This window comes from Thermobia domestica, chromosome 1 (genome assembly GCF_964235325.1).
Source record: "Thermobia domestica chromosome 1, izTheDome1.hap1.1, whole genome shotgun sequence".
Lineage (NCBI taxonomy): Eukaryota > Metazoa > Arthropoda > Insecta > Zygentoma > Lepismatidae > Thermobia > Thermobia domestica.
Window position 1 is genome coordinate 28,509,285 of NC_137454.1, and position 22,134 is coordinate 28,531,418.

The 22,134-nt window shown below is 36.4% G+C and overlaps 1 protein-coding gene across 3 annotated transcripts in view; it reads right to left on the reverse strand.

Annotated features, from left to right (window-relative positions):
* Positions 1-4,285, reverse strand: part of LOC145683980 (myosin-IIIb-like) — a 569,781-nt gene extending 565,496 nt beyond the window's left edge. The window contains exon 1 of one of the 3 annotated variants that reach the window (XR_014131222.1): positions 3,969-4,285. The gene's annotated coding sequence lies outside the window, so the exon portion shown is untranslated. The remainder of the gene's footprint in view (positions 1-3,968) is intronic. The other 2 variants (XM_081755734.1, XM_081755762.1) reach the window with 2 other exon arrangements.
* Between the last annotated feature and the right edge of the window lie 17,849 nt (positions 4,286-22,134).

The following is a 22,134-nucleotide window of genomic DNA, read 5'->3' on the forward strand; positions in this document are numbered from 1 at the left end:
TTTCCTTCCATCTGACAACACTGACTCAATTATGAGGACTACTACTCTAGTCAAGTAGATCCTGTACTAGTCAAACGAGAGTCAATAACTACTAGTGCCAAGTGATTTGTGCAGCGCACGGTTTGTATGATTAATGTAGAGAGTTTTTCCAATTTAGAAAGCGAAGAATTTAATATGCTTAAGAAAGTACTGTATATTTACAAAACGGCGAAGACTTTTACATTATTACAAACAAATGTTCCGCATTCAATAATGAAAGGTAGAATCCGGCATGTGTCTTCTACGACTTAAGCCACATTGTCACATTAGAAGAACTTGTAGCTGTCATAATAATAATAATAATAATAATAATAATAATAATAATAATAATAATAATAATAATAATAATAATAATAATAATAAGCTTGAAACCCTAGTATATTTCATCGTGTACACATAGTCTTGAAAAGGTCATAAAACATTTTTTCCATCTTGCAAGGGGTTGAACGATGCGCAACTTTCTGGGACGACTTGCTCGCTACCTGCTATCGCCCTCCCGCTGACATAAAAGAAAAACCAGTTTCGCCGCTTCCAAAACAACGGATTCTGTAAAGAGTAAATAGAAAGATCGGGTTGAAAGTTTTTTTTTTTTTTTTTTTTTAATGACAGCTACAAGATTCATTTAACGTGGCAATGTGGCTTTATACGAGCTTCTTGATGAATTTACTCATAACTTCTTCACATACTTAGAGGTGAGGGCGTGGACCCAGGCTGCAATTAAAGATTTTCAGTTTTCTCCCCCATTGCATTCTTGCAGCACTGGTGCCTATTGGACAGGGGAATGACCCTTCGTTCCTCCTGGATCCGCCTATGCAATGAATATACTTGCTCATCGATGTGGCTTCAAACGCTAATTTCTTCCTTGGGTTTTCGCATTATTTGGGAAAGACCTTGATTTCAGAAGTTCCCAAAGGAAGTAGCAGGGGCGGATCCAGGACTGACTTCTGGGGAGGGGGGGCGATGGGTTATCATACTGCTACTTAGAGCTACTTTTAAGAGCTTCAAACTCTGGGATGGGTTTTATTTATATATATATATAAAATAAGACAGTTTCCTCTTCTGTGTGTGTGTGTGGGGGGGGGGGGCGATTGTCTCGATCGCCCCTTCCTGGATCCGCCACTGGGAAGTAGCGCCATGAATAAGGCTAGCCATCATTGAATGAGAGAACTCGGCTTGAATTTCTCTTCCAAGGCAATGGTCTCCTAGGAGGTGTGGCGGGTAGCGCTATGTTGCTGAACCAATATTAATTCCATCCACTTGTGAAAATAAATAAATGGTAATCGTATTGCGACACCATTCTTCATTAACTGTCACGGCACTCCCATCCTCGTCTTAAAAAAAAAGAAAGAAATAATAATAATAATAATAATAATAATAATAATAATAATAATAATAATAATAATAATAATAAGCTAATCACTCCACGACGAGTCCAAAGTTCACACCACATGTTTGATCGTTGTGGACAAGAAATACTTAGCTAAAAACCACGTGTAAATTAAATTTGGTATCAATAATTCAGAATTATATTTGCAGAAGGTAGTAATCTATGTACGAAAGAATAGAAACAAATGGGACGAAATAAAACATATGTACATAACCAGAAATGTGACAAACAAAAATTTAGAAATTAAAGCAACAAGTAAATCTATAACTCAATATCAAACATACGTATTACAGAGCTCCGAAGATCTATAATGAACTCTCACTCCGAATCAAAGAGGAAAGTAATTTCAAAGTATTATATATAAAAAGGTTAATTTTATATTGGTTAAAAGACTCAAAAAGTATTTTAAAAACTATTGTTCACTAAAAGTAAGAAGTATAGTATGTCATGGTAAGAAAACAAAAATAAATAAAACACGAGAATCAGGCTCACACACAAGAATTTGCTTATGTGAGCCATTTTCTATCTTTTCTTTATTCTTTGCATAAGAAATACAAATATTTTCGCAATATAGAAATAAGTGCATTGAATTAATCTGTCCGACACCGGAAAATAGACATGATTTTTGGAAGTCCAAAGTCCTGTCATCTCTGAATACCGGGTACGTTCAGGGGCGGATTCAGGACCGACTTCTGGGTGGGGGGCGGTGGGTTGTCATACTGTTATTTAGAGCTAATTTTAAGAGCTTCAAACTCTGAGATGGGTTTTTATTTATGTATATAAAATAGGAAAGTTTCCTCTTCTGGGAAGGGGGCCGATTGCCCCGATCGCCCCCCCTGGATCCGCCCCTGGGTACGTAAAACTCTATTCATCAAGGGAATCTAGGAAGTCCGAGTTCCTTTAGAGAAGTAATACCACTTACAAATAGGAAATTTGACTTGTTAATTTCTGTAGCAGTTAATTTTTTTTATTCTTTTATTTTATTCCATTAATATTTTGTATATTGTTATTTTATAATTTAATATGTTTATGTATTTTTATGTATATTCTTTAATATATTGGATAACCAATATGTTAAATTTTCTTCTTTCTTTCTTTCTTTAAATAAATAAATAAATAAGTAAATAGGAACATTTACCCATTGTAAAGAAAAGATCACTCATATATATAGAGAGAGATATAGATAATATATATATATATATATATATATATATATATATATATATATATATATATATATAGAGAGAGAGAGAGAGAGAGAGAGAGAGAGAGAGAGAGCATTGGATTTTATGGTTCAAAGACTTGGACATTAAACTCTACGGAAGTTAGACAAGAAATATTTAGCTAGCTTCGAAATGTGATATTGGAGGAATATGGAAAAGATAAAATGGACAGAGAGAATAACAAACAAAGATGTTTTAAAACGGATAGGAGAGAAGAGGACACTTTTAGCGATCATCCTTCGTAGAAAGGCCAATTGGATTAGATACATCTTGTGAAGAAATTGTCTTCTTCATACCATCATAGAAAGAAAGATGGAAGAAAAGTGAGGAGTAGGAAGAAGAACACAAATGATGGATGATTTGAGAAAATAGAAGAAAATACTGGGAGTTAAAAGAGAAAGCTGAAAATCCAGGAACATTTCCAGACCCAAAATGAAAATATAGAAGAAAGAAAAACTCATTAGTCCCAATACCTGCCGAAAGGCAGAATACTTAATAATAATAATAATAATAATAATAATAATAATAATAATAATAATAATAATAATAATAATAATAATAATAATAATAATGTAAAAATATTCGCGTTTTTCTCTTAATCTATTCTATTTACTGGGAAACCTTTTACTTGATGAATACAACTAATTCTATTCTCAGCTTGTAGGATTTCCATCTTCTAATGATTTGGCGCAAACAAGGGGAGAATATCCAAACGGGACTGGAAAACATTTTGAGACGTGTTTCAGGCAAGAGCGCCGATCCTGGGGGGGCCGAGGGGGCCCGGGCCCCCTCAAAGCTCATGTGGGCCCCATGTATTTTTATGAATATATATTTTTATGTGTATTTTTTATTGTTATGTGTATTGGTACATGTATTTTTTTTAATGAACGCCCCCCCCCAAAGTTACAGGGAAATCGGCGCCCTTGGTTTCAGGCCACATTAGCTCCCTGCAACGCTGTCCCGGATTTCAAGTATATTATACTATTTTTTAATTTAATAAATTACAACATTCTAAGAACAAAAAAATCTAACAGATAATTCATTTTTGATGTCTAAATGAAATACACACTGCCATGGCGATACACAGCTTCTGCAAATAAATTACAGTTATATGACGGTTTCGGTAATGTAACTGTGTTTTCATCAGACGCCAAGCGCTTCCCTTTGAGTATGAACTATATATTTCATTTATATTTGTATAGAATTTGCTTTGTGTAATATATATAAATGAAATGTAAGAATGACCAATGGAATGTCTTACTATTCTCCGCACAGAGCCACATCGTCTCCCATGAATAAATATTAAAGTTACCACTTACCGCCATTAGGTTTCCATTTGTTCAAACACCATATCACAAACACAGACCGAAAGCATGGTATACGCACAATTTGACGGAGAAAACCTCACTAAAATTTACTAAAAACTGAACAAACACTGTAAACAAACACTATTTTAATATTCACCACATCCCAAAAAGTTACTGTACGTCGTCTAATGCAAAAAGTGTCACTGTTTGCTTTCAAACAGTAACCTGCTTTTCAGAACACATGATAAATATTTTTTTCTGTCTTTTTAAAAACTTCTGAGGTGAAGCACCCGTAACGAGAACTGAAGTAGAAATCACACAAATGTAATACCTTATGCTTAACGACTTGGCTTGTTTATAGTATAGAGGCGCTACTATACTGTTTTGTTTATGTTACCATGGAAATAAACAGTTATAGCAGTTGTATGTACTTAATATACTGTTTTTTTTTTTTTTTTTTTTTTTGTAACTTTCGCTCTCTAGTTTAAAATTCATATTAGTAGAATATCTATAATTTACGAGGGTAATACAGGCTTTCTTTTTTTAAAAAAAAAATAGAAAAAAAATGAAAGCTGTACCGCTTGGGTCTTAAAGAGGACTTAAGAAGTGTAACTCACCAATTTGAATGAAACTTTGCACGCTTGTAGAACATCGAAAAATAATCAATTTATTTCGGCAATGGCGCGGGTTTAAGGGTAGAAACCACTCTTTGAACGTTAGGGGCTGATCTCCAAGCATAGACAGAAAACATTCATTTAATGCAGTAGAAAACATACTGCCAGGATGGTTAGGACATTTGATTCAGAATCTGACGTTAAAATTACAAAATTCAAAATGGTGGATCAAATATGGTGATTATATTTTTCTGGTTTGAAATGCTCTACAGTAAGCCAAGAACAATTATAGTTGGCAGGGGTTGTTGCGAAAAGGTTGCAGATCTGTTGAAACATCTTTCTGTACTTATTTTAACGGAATGTTTGATTAAAGTTCGTCTTTGCGCCTCTCGCTATTCGTTGGTGTTAATTTGTAGTGAGTCCCCTCGCCTCTTACTATATGTCAGAACTATATCTATATCCTCAATTGTTATAATTATGAATTTATTGAGAAAAAGTTTCATAGTAATGATATTCCGTAAAAAATGTATGTGATGCATAAACATTGTTTGCACCACGCACCCCGAGTAGTGAGAGGCAAGGAGACTTATGTTCAATAAGCACCCCGAATAGTGAGAGGCAAGGGGATTCACTTTAAATAAGCATCCTACTAGTTAGAGGCGAAGATACTCATTAGCAATAAGCACCCCGAATAGTGACAAGCGAGTGGACTCATTTTAGATATGCATCCCAACTAGTGAGAGGCGCAGAGACGCACTTTACTCAAGCATTCCGTTAAAATAAATACAGAAGTGTGTGTGTGTGTTGTTTTTAAATCGGTCTGCAACCTCCTCGCAGTAACCCCTACCAATTTGATTGTTCTTGGGTAACAATCGAGTTTCGAGTTGTGACGATGCCTTTCATCTTAAAGGTCAGTTCCACCGCTATTGTAACAGAGCGATTGACGATAGAAATTCAAACTCCGATTAGTGATAATATCACAGTCTTGTTTTACAAGTGTAAACTCTTTCGTCAGTTAAAGGAAGACACGGATCATGGGTCAGAGTTAATGACGATGGGTTTTGGTGGACGGTGAGTCACAGTGGGTCCTGGTGTGTGCCAGTGGGTTACGGTGGGTTGTGGGTCATGGTGGGTCAGGGATCAGAATGAGCACAGTGGGTCGTGGGTCAGGGTGGGTGGTGGTTTAAGGTTTAATTGGCGCACGCCATCTCTGGGTAGATTAGTCGTGAACCTATAGCTTAACGTGAGATCCGAATACACGAGTTTCCACCAGGAATCGAAACCAGCACTCTCGAGCCAAAGACGGATGCTAACCATATAGCCAGAAAGGAGCTCTTTCAAAATGCTTTATTTTGAGAAAGTGTTCAGAGAATTATCACACTCAATTACGTAGATGGTTCCTGAAAAACGTAAAGATTTTAATCCGTTTATAGATATACTACTTGTGGTATTTTTTAAAATATAATTATTAGTATATTGGTTTTCCTTTCTTCTTTAACATTAGAGCTACAGTTTTTGGTAGTTGTAATTATAACAAGTACTGGAATTACATTATTAGCTCGGGAGAGCAATGCTTCCGGAAGTATGAACGAAATACACGGTTCTGATTGGTTGGCGTCATCCATTTCTTGTCACGTAGCATTTATATAGCAGAAATCAAACACTTGCTGCTATCGGTTCTTGTGGTCAGGCTTGCTAGCGCTACGTGCTAGTAACGGAAGTCGGTTTTGGCGTGGGTTCAAACTCAGCCCAAGGAAAGTTTCTTACTTAAAAAAAAAAAAAAAACATATTCATAACACTTTTTTCATTAAAATAAGATGAAAATAATAATTGAAAAAACTGATTTACTTACCTTTGTACAGATAAGTAGTAGTAGTAGTAGTAGTAGGAATGGGTTAGAAGCCGCGCAGGGCTCGTTTTGTTCCACCTTGACCCACATGATATAAATTTTGTGACCAACTTAAAACAGCTGGCTAGGATTGCGCGTAAAACAGCTGGCTAGAGTAGCGCGCGAAAAAAACGTACTTCTGGGAGCATTACTCTCCCGAGCGGGTCGTGGAATTACATAATTTTAAACAGTGTTGCAAATTTTATTAATGTTCTAGCAATTGCTACTCACTTCACTTTGTAGAAGAAAGTACAGTTGTGGTGTGACGTGATAGCTAAGTAATGACATTCATATCTATTTACACTATCATATCTCCGGAAAATCTGAGCTTTGAGTTATCAGATTGCTGTAAACAGTATTATGATCGTTATATCTGTTGAAAACTATCTATATGATTTAATGTGATACTTATTTGAGTATTTTTTTTCCGGGAAATAAAGTATTTTTTTAAAAAAACGTCAATTTTACAATGCCTTATAACTTCTATTCTATTTATCCGAAATGTGCCATATCATGATCATAGTATTCAGCACTATAGTAACCGCAATGACTCGTGAAGCCTGCGCTGTACACCAATCATAGAATTGCTTTCCCTCATGTGTGATGCATCGGCAGAATTCTGCACAGTTCGTGCAGCTGCCTTCCGAACGCACACTTGAGAAAATGTGAAAACAACAGAAGTGCGTTAACAATGTTGTTAAACTTTGAAGACATGGCGAAAGAGCGACCAAAAAAAAGAACCTTTCAAAAACTATAACACAAATACTAATAATAATTTGAATTAAACGGCAACATTAATATAACAGAACTATAAAACAAGGTCAATAAGAATAACAACAAAACGAAACTTAGCGGCAATCCGACAAAACTGCACTTTCGGAGATGTTCACCATATAGCGCGAGAGACGACACTGGATGGGGGTTGACGTCCGGGGCACACCCTCGCGTTTATAGAGTGCTGAAATTGTAGGTCTAGCTCAAGCTTCACGACTCCGTGCGATCACTATGAGGGCTGTGAAAGTGTGATATATATATATAAGTTTTTGCATCAAAGAGGAACAACGAGCAGTGATTCGATTCCTCTGGTCGGAGGGTGTCAAAGGATCAGACATTCATCACAGACTATCATAGCAATATGGGAGAAGTGCATTATAACGTAAAACTGTCTTTTTGTGGCTCGAGAAGTTTAAAAGTGGTCGAACAAGTGTAACGCATGAAGAAGGAGCAGGACGGCCATCAACCTCCATAATAGACGACAACGTTCAGCAAGCTCGAGAGATGGTTCTGGCGAATAGGCGAATCACTATCGATGAGGTAGCAGCTGCTTTGAACATCAGTCATGGCTCTGCCCATCAAACCGTCCACGACGGGCTCGGTTTTCATTAAGTCTGTACACGGTGAAAATGAACGGCCACACACGGCTCATTACACTATTGAAAGCATCAACAAGCTGAAATTTGAGTTATTTAAACACCCTACCTACAAGCCCAGACCTAGTTCCATCTGACTTTCACTTGTTTGGAACACTCAAGGATGCTTTGCGTGGTCGCCGATTTGCCTCAGATTTAGACGTGCAAAATGCGGTGCAAAAGTGGCTTCACGACCAACCGAAAAACTGTTATTTGGAAGGAATACGTTGACCATTGGGCTAAGTGCATTGATAAGGAGGGAGATTACGTAGAAAAATGATGTGCATAATATAACCCTAGCTTCATGTAAATAAACTGTAGAATGAAAAGTGTAGATAATTTTGACTTGCACTCGTACTTTGAATATGGATTATTTCGGTCGTCTTGTTTGTATTATTAAGAGACCTCAAATGTTTTAAAGGTTTGGGATACTGTAACGTTCATGTAAGACTGAATAATACTTGTGATAATGAAGGTGTCGTTCTACATGTAGATTTGAAATATGTAGTAATCTGACGAAGAGCCATTTAAAAACATAACTTCATGTTAGATTAGCAACATTGTTAATCTGGTGGTACTGCAGAGTATATGAAACAATGTTCCTCTGCCGACATTTGGATCATATAAAGTTTCAGCGTTGCTTAATCTGTTATTTTCAAAATTACAAAGGCGTTTCAAGATAATTGGTTCACTTTCCCACTTTTGTTAATCTGCAGAGAGGGGTAGGGGAGGTGATTACATTTTTCATGTGCCTCTAAAGTCCAATTTATAAAGGTATTAGGAAAGATTAGAGGAAAAAAACACCATATTTATAGCAATTATATGGTGGCACACAGAATTTTAATGTCATGTATTTGCTTCACTGCCAGTGGAGAGGCTAGATTTCTCTTCCTTTTCAATGGCCTCTTCAAGCATTGGTTTGCGTGAACGCAATGCAAAATTTGTGTCTTATTTTGCGATAATATGCATTGCGATCAGTGTGCGAATTAGATAATCTATATTGGGGGGGGGGGGAAATTAGGCCAAAGGACATAGACTGAAGGTTCAAATTTCAAAATGAGACAATACATGCTTTACCACCCATATATATATATATATATATATATATATATATATATATATATATATATATATATATATATATATATATATATATATATATATATATATATATATATATGTGTGTGTGTGTGTGTGTGTGTGTGACATCTGTAATAAATAAGAGATTTATTAATTTAATAAATCTACCGACAATAACTATGCACATATATATTGTCTGACATACACACACCCCACTAAACCTTTCTGAACGTGTTTTAATGTTGTACTCACTCTTGTCCCCGTAGCTCTCTAAGGTTTATTTAGTTAATAATTCGCCTCGAGCGATAGCCATGATCACAAGCATATGTTAATTTTTCCACTCATATTGAAAGCTTCCACTTTGCATTAATACATACAAGTTGCGAAAAGAAACCTACTTCAGTCTTGTGAAAACCAGTAAAATTATCAGTTAAACCGGACATTTTTTTTTTTTAAAGAAAATCTACATATTAGCCTATCAAATAAGAAATGGATTGTTGCTCCCCGATTTCTCACATCAAGGTCAAATCGAAGCCCAAATATTTAAAATCTCTCAATTCAAATTTCGAGCTTGTGCTTCTACTTCCCGCTAAAGCTGTGCTCATCACGACTTTTTTTTTCTCCAAATATCGATTCCGTGATGGGCACGGAAAGTCAACACTTAAAAATTACTTTACTGTTAGGTTGAAGATGAGTTGATTCACTATGGGCTACGTTATTCAAATAAAGTAAAACATTACACTGAAGTTTTTCAGACAACATTAATTGCGTGGACAGCAAACTGTACAGCCAAAAGCAGGGCCGTGCTGGGATACTAATGAGGGCGGTGGACAAGTCTACTAAAAGGGCGCCATACAAACGGGTATATATATAGATAGCTAGATAGCTAGATAGATAGATATAGATCTAGATATATAAACTTTGAAAGAACGTATAGATTCCTTTCTATATCAAAAACACCACCAAATTTGTTTTAGTATTAACGTAAATAGCTAATTTGTGGAAACCTTGAATCGAAATCCTCTTTACTAGAGAAAAAAACTTTTTAGTTCCTCTAATACATTTCTGTCAAATAAAAAGAAGCTAAATGTATCAACAACTTAATATAGCTCTCTATGGCCTATGGACACAGGAGATTCAGTGCCGCGTTTACAAAAGCTCTCCATTGATTTCTGTCCTTAGCCAACTGGACCCAGTCTTTACTTTATATTCCAATCTCTCCGAGAACCAAGGGCACCGATCCTGGGGGGCCGGACCTCCCAAATTCATGTGGGCCCCCTGTTGTATTTATGAATATACAATATTTGGCATAATCTGAATGCAATTCGCCTTAAAATCCTCATATATATGCCTTCTGCATCTGAATGCTCTCCCCCAAAAAATTTACAGAGAAATTGGCGCCCTTGCCGAGAACCATTTTAATATTGTCCTCTCATCTGCGCCTCGGTCTTCCTAATTGTCGTTTTTCTATTTGGATTTCCAGTTAGAACTTTGAAAGCGTTTCTAATTTCTTCCATTCTGGCTACATAACCTCTCCATTTGAGCCTCCTAGACTTCATGACCCTAACAATGTTTTTGTAAACGGTATAAAATTATGCAATTCCTCGTTTCCGACATTCCCCATTCCCGTTCCTCTTGGAGTTCGAATATTGCACTGAGGAAAAAAAATGTAGGTGGCGTACTTAAAAAGATAGGTTACATGAGTAATTCCTGTAGTTTTTTGGACTCAACGTAAAGCAGACGTATAACTGAAAACGCATGTTTTATAATACTTTCTGTATAAGTGTTCCCTCTATACGTACTTTCCCTATGAAACAATACAGGCTGTCAGGATCTCACATACAAATGGACTTTTATAACATACAGCTGAGGAGTGTAACATAAGTATATGCATGTAATATACAGAAAACTGTTAGATGTCAGACATCCTGCAACGGCATGATGTAACATCCAAAGGCAGTCCCTACGTAACATACGGATAACGTACGCTCCGCATTGATTTCTGTAGTAAGCAAGAGCATAACGTATATTTGTAAAATAGCCTATACCGCTGTCCGGAGAACGGATTTTTGTCAGTGTGGTTTAAGAATCTTGTTTTCAAATACTTTCAGTCTGCGATTTTCCTTCAGTGTCAGTGACCATGTTTCGCAACCATACAGCAGAACAGGCATGATTATCGTTTTATATTTTAAGCTAAAAAATCCTCAACAGAATTCGCGACAACAAAAGATTTTTAACTGAATAATAATACGAAATTCCTGCTTTCAATTGACATCAAATTTTTTAGTGATTATGGTTTTGGTCTGTTAATAATGATTCTAGATATTTGAAAGTATCCACTTTGTCGAAAGAAAATATTATTTGATATTTTAACACATCCATAAAATACAGTATTACAATCCCGACAAACTTCCATTTATTTAGTTTTCTGGGTGTCCCGACAAAACGTACCAGCGACAAAACGTACCACTTGAATTTTCGCGACAAAACGTACCACTTTTGACGACCTGTCATAAATGACAACCTGTCATCGATTAATTAAAGCATTTCTGATATTTATTCCACGACAAAACGTACCACTTATATAAATTACAACCTGTCTTAGACTAATTAAAACATTTAGGATATTTAATCCGCGACAAAACGTACCACTTCAAGCATTTTTTTTTTTCCAGCGTGTTCACAGATTATTCTCCAGATCGAACAAACATCTCTTAAAGGTTCTGTAACGTTAAACACGTTTATCAGCGAGTAAGAGAACACGAGTCTTCCAAAATACATTAGACCAGTGTGGATGCTTACATATCTAACAAAAGAGAACATAATGTTAAGAAACTACTTCCTCATGAACAGATAAAACAACGGCAGTATAAGGTTGAGAAGAACAGACAGGTAATGTATCGAGTTGTCAAAGTGCAGAAACTCATTGGTAAAAGAGGGCTCATTTACAGAGGAAATGTAGCAGCCTATTAACTGAAAGACACAGCTATAGATCATGGAAACTTTTTGGGTATTATTCCTTTCTTAAGCAAATTTGATCTTCCGCTTAAAAGTAATTTAGATAAGGTCACCGAGAAGAGTCATATACGAGGAAGTAAGCAGGATAGTGGTCGCATAACTTTTATTAAACACGGTGAATTATGTTTTGAATGCTGTCAGCACACTTATCAGAGAAGATATTTCGAAAGAAGTCTCAAGCTGCAATATTTTCTGTTCTATTAGACACTACTCAAGATATAGTAGTTTCAGGCCAGTGCTCTGTTGTTTTACGGTATGTTGTTAAAATGGTTGTCAAACAAAGTATTGTTATCATTGTAAAATGCATATCTACCACAGGCCAGTGTCCTTGCGGTTTACTGCTAGAAATTCTGCAGAAGTTGAACCTTGATATTAAGAAGTGTATTGGAAATTCAACCGATGGCTCAAGTAACATGCAAGGACAATATTCGGATTTTTTTTCAATTCACCTATGATCAGTTACACTGTGATTCAGTTGATTTTGAGTTTAACGGCCCTTTTAGCAGCGAGGCTATATGAGACGGGACATAACTGATTTACGGGAAATCCGAAGCACATGAGCTCCTTCCAGGAATCGAACCCAGGTCTCCCACGACAAAGGCGCATACGCTAACCGCTTAACCACTAAGAAACTCACAAGTAAACCTTACGTTTGGGTGAATCGAGTTGCTGACTGAGACACATATGAGCAAGTAGTACTAAATGTGGGCAGTATTTCAGTGAAGTTGTAGGTGCGAAGCTCCAGGGGCTTAGGAGATACAGCTACCAGAACATCATATTGAAGTACAGAATAGTCTTCATACAGTAGGAGGTAAGAACCCTGTAAGACCTCTTGTAACGACAAAAGATGAATAACAAATATATGGGTACATATTAGGACTAGGGGGAAGTCATATAGTAAGGGTATACCTGACGTCGGCCATCTTGAAATCCGCCATTTTGAATTAAGGTTAAGTTTTTAAAATAGGAATAGGGTCATGTGATACATGATTTAAGGCGCAAATTTAATCAGAAGAACAATGGTCACGTTAATTTTGATTTACGCGCAATTGGTAAAAACTTACAGGGGAATTAAATATTGTTGCAGCATATGTATTAGTCCTTTACCCCACTTTGTAAATTTTGTGTTAATGATAATAATTAAATAAAAAGCAGGTGGATAAATATTAGGCCTATGGTAAGAGTTGCCCTGATGGTGGCCATGTTCAAATCCGTCATTTTGAATCAGACAAAAGTTTTAAACAAAACGCGTAACAGTGACAGCTTATTAATAGCAAATTTTACCATAAATCCAACGGTATAACCATTTTTGCTTTATCATTAACCAGCATTTGTTACGCCACCATTGTATTTTTTATTAACTTCTAGCCCGAAGTCATATATTGCATTGTCCTATTCCCATTTAATTTTGTGCTGGTTAATGATAAAGCAGAAATGGTTACCGGTGGATTTATGGTAAAATTTGCTATTATAAGGTGTCACTGTTATACGTTTTGTTTAAAACTTTTGTCTGATTCAAAATGGCGGATATGAACATGGCCGCCATCAAGGCAACTCTTACCATAGACCTAATATGTATCCACCTGCTTTTTATTTAATTATTATCATTAACACAAAATTTACAAGGTGGGGTAAAGGTCTAATACATATGCTGCAACAATATTTAATTCCCCTGTAAGTTTTTACCAATTGCGCGTAAATCAAAATTAACATGACCATTGTTCTTCTGATTAAATTTGCGCCTTAAATCATGTATCACATGACCCTATTCCTATTTTAAAAACTTAACCTTAATTCAAAATGGCGGATTTCAAGATGGCCGACGTCAGGTATACCCTTACTATATGACTTCCCCCTAGTCCTAATATGTACCCATATATTTGTTATTCAACTTTTGTCGTTACAAGAGGTCCTACAGGGCTTTTACCTCCAACTGTATGAAGACTATTCTGTACTTCCATATGATGTTCTAGTAGCTATATCTCCTAAACCCCTGGAGCTTCGCACCTACAACTTCACTGAAATACTGCCCACATTTAGTACTACTTGCTCATATGTGTCTCAGTCAGCAACTCAATTCACCCAAACGTAAGGTTTACTTGTCAGTTACACGTGTGGTGTAACACTCATATACTTAATCATGTCATATGTAATCTGACAAAAAATTGCATTGATTCTGTGTCATTGTTCTGCTGAATGACTGTGCGATATTTATGCAGTCTTATCAGCAAATGGACATTTGGAAGATCAAATGTTAACAAAGGCGTCTTACAGTTATTGCGGAAACAAGATGGTAGGAAACACATTGTTTTTCAGAAAAAAGTATGGTCATTTTTCGAACCCAGAAAGTGCTTTGTATATATAGAGTTGACCATAATAATTAAGAAAATTGCTTCTGCAGAAAATATCAAACCAAAAGCTAGGTGTAAAGCGAAAGGATATATAAAAGATCTTCTCAAGTTCGAAACAACTCGGACAGCACAAATGTTCCTTAAGATGTTTCAAGTGACGACCTCTCTGTCAAACTATCTCCAAATAGATGGTGTTGCTAGTGTAGTCCTATCGGATAGTGCAGACTACTCTGTTCCAAGTGAAAGAGTTGAGAGATGATTTTGAATCCGTTAAGAATGCAGCATTAAGTTTTGCAGAATGCGCCAACAACAAATTTGAAGACTTAGAACGTGATTTTTTTTTCTATTGACCTGTCGACAATACGCCTTCAGAGATGGACGAAGATTTTCCTGTGAATATGAAGATGAAGCTGCTTCTATTCAATGACCAGGTACTGCACCGAAGCATTCAACACAATATTGGACATGGTAGTTTCGAGTATTTCTTCAAGATTCAAGAAGCAATGTACTTTATGGATTATTTGGACCCTAGACATTTCAACCAAGCAACAGAACTTCCAGACGTGCCTTTCGATAAACTTACATATTTTCTGAAAAACTTCAGTAAAGAAGTTTCCAAGGATACTATAAATGTACTCTCTTGGACTTTTGAAGGACGTGGATATCCTTGAAAGTCAGTCTTGATGACGAGCACAACCGAGAAAAAATGATTGTCTGATGGTGCAAGTGATTCAGAATTACGAGAAAATACATTTGTTTACAAGGAAAGCGAATGCAAAACGTGTTGCAAAATTGTCCAATGTGCTGCTTTTTAATTTTTACAGAATTGTAAATTTTGCAGTAATACTTATCCAGGTTTCCAGCATACAAATTTTTATTGACTTTGCCCGTAACTCAGGTAACATGTAAAAGAAATTTTTCAAAACTTAAATAAACTGAAATACATTGAAAATAGGCTAACGAGTACCATGTCTCAGGAACATTTGAAAACATTTATGCTGATGTCTATTGAAAAAGATTTATTAAAAAATATTTCGAATGCAAAAGTGATAGATAACAGTAGCATCAAAAACTAGTACACTAAAACATCTGCTAATTTTGTAATATAGTATACGTTCTCCTTGAACTTCATATAATATTTTGAACAATTCAGAATAATATACTGATGAAAGAATATCAGGTTTTAATTGTCAATTGTTAATACTATTGACTTACTGTAGAAAGAAAACTATGCAATTGATTTGTGACATTGAGATGCTGGTGGCCCTTGTGGGAGAAAGCGCCCACGTCCCTCTAATAATACCTATCCGTCCCTGGTCCAAAGCCTGGATAAAGTGTGATGGAAATCAGCAAATATTCAAATATTGTATATGTAAGATTCTTGCTGGTCTTGGTCTGGCGAGAATCTTGCAGGTATGGTCTTGGTGTTGCGAGAATCTTGCAGGCATGGTCTTAGTCTTAGCCTTAGTCGTAGTCTTGGTCTTGCATCGGTACTTTTCTCACCACCAACCTGTTCGACTTTTATTCTTATTTTGGCCGATATATATATATATATATATACTTATATGCTGTCCTATCAAGTGGTACGTTTTGTCGCCTGTCATTATTTGATAGCTGATTGGAAGACTCTTCGCAAGTAGCCCTCCAGGCAAGTGGTACGTTTTGTCGCTTGTCATTATTTAAAGTGTCTTCAGAAAACCCTTCACAAGCATCCCTCAGGGTAAGTGGTACGTTTTGTCGGTGGTACGTTTTGTCGCTAGTACGTTTTGTCGCGTATTCAGTTTTCTGTACATTTACTTTTAAGCCTGTATTTCTGCAAGCGTTAAATAAGATTTCTGCATTCCTTTCTATTGTTCTATCATCCCCTATCAAATTTACATCATAAGCACGCCATAACCTGGTAAATACAATTCAGCTCTAGGACCTGTTTCCTGTCTTTGATTTTCCTTATAGCGTTCTCCAGAACAAAGTTAAATAATAATGGCTACAACGCATCTCCTTCTTTTAGGCCATTCTCAATGTGAAACTTAGGAACAAGAATTTCTCTACTCGAACCTTACTTTGGGATTCATTTAGACATATTTTAATTAATCTACTTTTTCCGGTATTGCAAATTCTGTAAGCATGTTGTACAATGTTTCCCTCCTATCCTAGTCTAAAGTCAATAATTGATGTGCCAGGATATTGTATTCCCATTCATTTTTCAATTATTAGTTGAATAGTAAATATCTGGTCGATAGTTGATCGATTTTACCTACATCCGCTCTGATAATCTCCAATAATTTCATCTGCGTATGGAGTCAATCTTTCTAATAGAATGTTTAAGAGAATTTATTGGATGTTGACAGAAGAGAAATGACTCAATCATTATTACAATAAGTTTTGTCGCTTTCCTTCTGAACTGGAACAATGATTCTTTTCACTCTTGTGGTAATTCCTCCTTGTTCCAAATAAGGAGAATGAGTATGTGCATCTTGCTCTACAATTTTTCCAGCTAAAATTAAGTCAACCAGAATTTCGTCTACACCCAGAGATGTGTTTCTTTAATTTTTAAATAGCGATTTCTATTTCTGCCTGGTTAGGTTCTGGAATATACGGTTATGCTGTATGCATTTCACTTTCTCCACGCACATTAGTTTTTGGCTATGTGTTAAGCAACTCGTCAAAGAAATCTTTCCATCTATTTAAGATGCTATCCTGATCTGTGAGAACTGTTTCTTTAGATTTATTTAATATATAAGCACGAAATTGATAGCCTTTCTTAAGTCCATTAATGCATTTATATATGTCCCGAATGTTTTAATTTTTACTATTAACTTCAAGTTAATTAATTTTAGCTTTCAAAAATCGCATTTCTTTGTTCTAAAAGTTTTGGAAGTTTTCCGCTAGATGAATAAACTTTTATGTAGTTATTTTGTTCGGATTTTGTAGCCAACGCTGTTTCTTATGTTTTCTCTTCTCTGCTACTTTAGTGCATTCCTGGTTGAACCATGCTTTGTTCCTATGTATTTCTGCATGTCCCAATATTTCTTTTGCTGAAATCTTAATGTTATCTTTAATTTCAACCAAGTGTCCTCAACACTAGTGCACTTCGAACCTTTTAAAAGCGAGAATCTATTCGACACTTCAATCTGGCTCCCGTCTCACCTGACTCTCCTCTAATTTCTTTAAATTAAACCGCTCCGTTTTCAGATATTGAATATTTCCTTTATTCAACGATAAGTCTCTCTCTTATTATCAAAATCAATTCCTCTGAACGACTGAACATCAGTTGTGCTAGAATGTTTTCTTCTATCTACTAAAACATGATCAATCTGATTATATGTTTTTCCGTCTGGTGAAGTCCAAGTATATTTATGAACATCGCGATGTGGGAATTTTGTAATCATCACGATAAGGTTTTATGGATTTGCAAAGTTCACGAGTCTAACGCCCTTGTCACAACCTTCCTTATGCAGACATTTATTCCCTATAATCGGTTTAAAAATACCCTCTCGTCCTACCTTCGAATTGAAACCGCCTAACAGAATTTTCATATGGTATTGCAGGAGATGATCAAATACCCGTTCTATTCTTTCGTAAAACTTTTTTTTATTATCATCCTTATTTTTAGGGATGCGCTCGAGTCGAGACATGTCTCGAATCTCGACTCGACTCGACTCGAATTCGAGTCGAGATTCGAGTCGAGACACACTTTATAAAATTCGAGACGAGTCGAGACAAACGTATTTCTCGACTCGAATTTTCGAGTCGAGACACGAGTCGAGTCGAGACGGCTCTTAAAAATCTCGACTCGACTCGAATGTCTCGAAAATCTTTCTATAATTTTTAATATTATTTTGAAGAAAGTATTCACTCAGAAACAGCCTTGAAACCAATTCCAGCTTTTATTCCTTTAGAAAGGTACAGAACGCATAAAATTAATAGTTAATCTTTAAAGATCAAGATTTAATTTTCAGCTCAATTCAGTTAATTAGAGCTAATAGTTAATGTCGTTGTATTTGGTTGTACTGTAAATATAATGATAATAATAATAATAATAATAATAATAATTGATTATCTAGTTTGTATAAAACTATTATCCGTAGTCTAAATCTAGTTTGTATAAAACTATTGCGATAGAGTGAACTTCATAAATTCTCTGAATGAGCAGTTGGTAGTCTATAGTAATTTAGCATAGTTGTAATTATTGTGTTTTCGTTCCCATGAACGCAATAGGGTTACGTAACTTCTGGATTATTCGCTTGCCCAACTATTCTGAGGCTTTAATATGTTGCAGCATATCACGAGCTACGGATAATATATAATGTAACATTTGTTGTACATCACATATTATGATACGAGACTATTTTACATAGTATATCTTATCTAATATAAATAAAATAAAGAGTTTGTTTGTGTGTTTGTCTGTCTGTCTGTGCGACCTGGGGACCAGACGAGTGGACCGAGAGTTCCCAAAATTTGGTCACGGGTACCTTAGTCCAGGCCCCAGATCAAGACGAAGCGTTTTTTTTTAAATTTCGAACCAGGGGGGTCTCGGGGGGGACGTTTACTGGGACCGACCTGGGGACCAGACAAGTTGACCGAGAGTTACCAAATTTTGGTCACGGATACCTTGGTCCAGGTCCCAGTCTAAGGCGAAGCGTTTTTGTCAAAATTGGAACCAGGGGGTCTCAGGGGGACGTTTAGCGAGACATGTAGTAAAAGTAATCCAAATTGATCGACATTAGTGTCAAATCCATAGTTTTCACGGTCGCTGAGATCAATGGTGACACTTCCATCAGCGATGACTTGCAAATTCAGCTACTACTGTATGCGGGCCGGGTGTCAGCGGGTGAGGAATACCGAGACATGTATAAATAGCCCATATTGATTGATACTAGTGTCAAATCCTTAGTTTTCGCGGTCACTGAAATGAATGGTGATACTTCCACAGGTGTTGACTTCCAAATACAGCCCCCATGCGAAGAATGGGTATATTAAGCTAGTATTACAATAAATGGACTGCTTGGATGCCAAGAACTAGTACAGATAAGTACCATCCACTTCTATGAATAGGTATTTTTTAAAAGGATTTTTGTAAACACTAAGTTATAAAACAATGAACTGCATACAGTAGTTATGGTTTTGGTTCCCAACATAAAAGAAATATGGATTGTTCATGAGATATTGAACTTCAACTTTCACTCCTGGAAAATTTCAATTTTGGAGTTAGGCCACTTGGCATCAAAGCAGTTCACTGTAAGATAAATACATTCCGCACATTAGTAACATAGTTGTTCAGGGGCCTTCGATTTCCATCCTCTCAAATGAAAGCTGAATGATTGCTTGATACATGCTAACTATATAGGAGAAATAGTGTATTAAGTTTCCGAGCTTTGGTGCGTATCCGTATTTACACTCTGATATAACTTTAAGTTCACACTCAAATCGAGCTAATTGTTTAATGCATTTCGAAAGCTTTTGTTTTTATGCAGCTCATTACGGAAAATCTATTTCATAATCGTAACATTTATGTACTAAGAAACTATGAACGTAAAGTGGACTCGACCTAGCCCCGTGGCCGCTGTGACTCAGTGGCACAGCTCTCACCCTTGGTGTGTGAGGACTCTGATTCTGTGTGTGTGTGTGTGTGTGAACTCCGCGGCTAGTGTATGCGTACAGAGTCGGAAGCGGTATGTATTGTTTATACTACTTACAACGTTACCCCCCACATAAAATATAAATTCACCCTTTCTCCCTTCTCTTTTTCGAATACAATGAACCGACTCTTTTGCTGAAGAACGATGCTAAAAGAAAATTGAAACATCTGTGTCTAAACTTTCTTTGAAGCGCAGTCTTTTGTATTTGTAAGGTTTTGCGAGTGTTTTCGAGATAGCCAAATTTTTACCATGGACTCCTGCTGCGAACTGACCGTGAGTAAACACCCGATCTCGCTGTGCTCAATTTCTCTCTCACACGTGAAATGGGTTTGTTGTTTCCAAAACAAATAGGAAGTTACCTTGTGCTTTTGCATTTCTGCACGCACACAGGTACCATTGTTGTTTTAATGATCAGAAGAAATATCAAAACCATCCGATATATATGATACAAAACAGCTAACAGAGGGAGGCAAAGATAAAAGTAGGCCTATACCAAGTTTTCCGCGTGGTACCATTATGGAGAATAAATATTTGATAAAGTCACGTAGATGCGCTTAAACCTATTCCATCTGTCCTTATAATTTTTCTGGTCTCATCAATTTCTCAGGAGAATACGTACAACATATGTCCAAATTCCATATATACTCTTTCTAAACTAATGAGTAAACTCATTAAGAACACCAACTGATATCAATAAACAGGAAAGAAAACAATACTTTATACTTCTATCATTTGGTACACATCTCTATGAAGCACAGCTTGTTTCTTTTTGAAATAGCTCCTTCGTGTCACAGCTGTGGTTAGTTTTGTTTTGTGTTAGGATGAAAGAGAGAAATGCAACATTTGCTTCGAGGTGAAGTTATATATATTAAGATAAGCGGTGATAAGCGAGGTTTAACAAAGAGTGCCTTTCGGATGCACAATTTAACGGGTAGCTGCAGTCCGTGTTGAGAATCGAACCAAAGCTATGTAAGACATGTTAATATTGAGCTCTTTTGTGGTAAAAGTGAACGTCAGAAACACACAAAAGACTTGAAACATCAAGCTAATGTAAAGCAATTGAAAAATAGCCTACCTATCGCTGCATCTTTTCTGTGGCTAGAAACATGCAGTGTGTAGCAACAAGAATCGTGTTAAGGACTTTTTTTTCGAACATAACATTCCCTTCCACACCATAAAAGACAATATAATGTTTGTTAAAAGAAAGTGCACATAATATTTTTAAATTTTGTTTGTGATCCTATCATGCACAATTATAAATAATGCCTTTCATACTACGAGAATGAGTTCAACTATACGTCATGGCCCCTCTAAAGCGGGGCCGCGGTGGCTCGGTGGTAGATCGTTCACCTCTGGTGCTTGGGGACCCTGGTTCGATCCCAGCTCGTACCAAGTGAACTTTGTGGTGGACAAACACCGTGTGCGTGGGTTTCCTCGGGGTTCTTCCGTTCCCCGCACTTTCTTCATTCCACGATTTCACTAATTTCTCATCATCACCCCTCTCCTTTAGCCTAACCGGCATAACCGTGGGACGTAAAACTCAAAGATTTCACTTCATTTTTTCCCTCGAAAGCGATATCTTTCAAAATTATTTATTGTTAGATATTGTAAATTTACGGTATCTATTTTAGTGGACGGGAAATTTTGCATCTAATCGGATAATTTCATGGCTTCTAACAGGAATTCGCAGTTACGAAATTTGCATCACTGTCTTTTGAAAGGATGCCTAGAAAAAATACTACTAGAAAATAACTGAAAACACAAAATGGATTCGATAGCCAAATTCACGTCATCTTGGTGCATCATCATTTTTCTTTAAATATTTGTATTTAGTATTAGATTAGAGTTTAGTGTCCCTTTCAGCATCAAGGCTATATGAGACGTGAACTTACAAATTAACGTGGGTTCAGAACCACAGGAGTTCCCATCGGAAATCGAACCTAGGTCTCCCGCACCAAAGACGCGTACGCTAATCATATGGACAAGGGTGTTCGATATTTAATAATGTATACATAAAGTTGTGAAATTGCGCTTGTATAATGGAATGCAATTCTTTCTACTGACATAAACCTTCACAATACTTAGCTGGACAAAGTATCTTTAAAAAGAAAATGTCACTCTTTATGTTTCAGTTCCTGGTTCGACTGAAGTATGGAACAATTTGCAATGAGCGTTT